Raw genomic sequence first — 2,509 nt, 5'->3', positions numbered from 1 at the left:
CTCTTCTCTCAACGGCGATGGCCTTTACTTCTTAGGAAAACTTTTGCTTCTCTAATAAAATCATGGCGTTATAAAAGCCACAGGGGCTCCTCTTGTAGACTTCAGAAATGTAGTCGTGTGCCCTCTTCCCGTAGGTAGACTTGAGAAATGTACAATTATATCATTATGTCTGTATCATTCGTAACTTCAAGTGGTTCAGAAATAAACATGAAGAGAGCAAGGTCAGATAAACATGAAACTCTACTGGACCTAGCCAGTGCCCCAGAACACAACTTGGGCTGGAGAAAGGAACTGTTTGGAAACACATCAATCCAGGACACTATGTAGGGCCGGGGAAAAACAGTTTGATAACTCAGCACTCCAGCTGCGGTCCAATTAGCGCACTAATACTTGACAGTTAACCATTCTGATGAGCATATATTGGAAAAACTATGAATAGCAGGCAAGAAGAGAAGGAATTTTATGAAGCCCTAAACTTAAACTTGGCAGCACTCGGTCACTAGTGCAATAATTGATTTTAACAGTACCCCACAACCAAATAAGAAAGCATGTTGATAGCCGAAAAAAATATAAGAAGACATGCCCTTCAATCACGAATGAGTGCAACCAACTAGTATATCCCCTGGCTAACTGAAATAATGTTTCAGATATTCAGAAAATATCATCTCCAGCCAACTCAAATGATAATAATGAGAAACACTACTTTGCCTGATTAATTTTCTCAACTCCACAATATATCAAAAAGGGGAACCTAGTTCCTAGAAATTTCTGTATTCCAGACAAGGCGGCTAGTATTAAGCTAACTGTGGAAGCCCCCAGGTCACATAATTGAGTTCCTTAACCAAGTGACCACAAATACAGTCCATTTCCATTTTGTCTAGATGAACACAACTATGTACAAGCACTAAATGGATTTTCAAAATCATACTATATCTAGAGTTATTTGCTTCATCAAATCCCCTGAAATGCTTGAATAATGTTGAACTGATCAGAATTCGGCATCCATGTATATACTCAGGTATGTATGACAAAATGCTAGAACTGGTAGACCGCATAGCAGCATGTTATGCTCCCAAGTTATTCAACGGAACACAACTAACTAATCAGTAAACCGGTACAAAAGAGCAATCAAGAACCCCAAGGCAAGGTACGTATAGGATAAACATGTGATTGGGCCATGGGGGGCTACCAAAATAACTTGGCAAGATATGGTCATCGTAGAGAAGTTCATCCAAATCATCCAAAGATCATGTCTTACTGTAAGTAGCTAATATTTTTAAGGAACAAAGTGAAGGTGGAATAAAAGGTTGGTAGCATACAATGCTTCTAATATTTCCATTGTCTGATCATTGTTGTTGTCTATCATTACCTAGAATTACCATAGAGCAACAATAAAACATGTGACCACCAAGATTCCAGCCTACAATTTTATGCGATGTTTTATTTATGCAATCATACATAATTACCAGCTTCTCCATGGGGTAAACTAGATGGTGCATAGAAGTATTGAATCTATCCAAGGCTCTAAACTTTATACCACACGTCCCAACCACCAGAACCTCCTTACAATTTGGGCTGGTTCACTAAACACACTTGATGACAACAGTGGTCAAACACATACTCCCTCGACACTTACTTTGGGATGGACGGAGTAGATTTTATAAGCGCATTATTCATATTCCCTAGTCACAATAACAAAGAATGGGACACAAAAGTTATAATTTTCACCAATCATAAGACAGCTCATTAGAGACAGAAAATATCATTAACCAGTCGACATAAAATTAAAATGCATAATTGTCAAATAGTTTGGTTTCCACAACATAAGCATAACTGATTAAACCATCTAAGAGCATCTCTAGGAGATCCTGTAAAAGGCCTCGGCCTTTATAATAACCGTCAGTTTACAGCTTGTGTCAAAAAAAAACTGATCCGAACAGATCCCACATATTTCTATCAAACCATAAGAAAAATAGGGCTCGAACCCAACTACTAGTACCTCATATCTTCAGTGTTCGGGGCCTTGTTTCAGCTCCCACTAGAAAACGGTTGGCTAGAGGAAAGTTTTAGGAGCAACCGCTCTAGCCCCTGCGCTTCCGCCGCCGCTAGCCTTGCCGGCAGCTCACTGTAGCACCTCCCTCGGCCGGCCGCGCGTCGCCATGGAGCAGCCAGAGCCTCACAATGCCGTCATTCCGTGCAAGCGCACGAGGCACGGCTTGGTTGTGTCTGCCCCGTGCAGGCGCACGAGGCCGGAGGTTGGCGGCGTGATGCAGGGCTTAACGCGAGATGCGTGCGTCAGGTCCGGTGGCAGCCAGCCAGAATACGACGACGGCGGCGAAGAAACTGAGGCAGAAGACGACAGATCTGGTTGGGTGTGGGCGAACGAGGCGGATCCGGGCTGCGCGAGCTGTGAGCTCCCTGTCCATGGCGGGTTCGGTGCTCCTGTGGAGAGAGGGGGAGGGATGCGTGAGAGAGAGAAAGAACTCGGGAGAGCAGTGGAAGAGAAAGG

The sequence above is a fragment of the Triticum aestivum genome, chromosome 7A, assembly GCF_018294505.1.
Source record: "Triticum aestivum cultivar Chinese Spring chromosome 7A, IWGSC CS RefSeq v2.1, whole genome shotgun sequence".
Lineage (NCBI taxonomy): Eukaryota > Viridiplantae > Streptophyta > Magnoliopsida > Poales > Poaceae > Triticum > Triticum aestivum.
Note: the sequence above shows the minus strand (reverse complement) of the source record.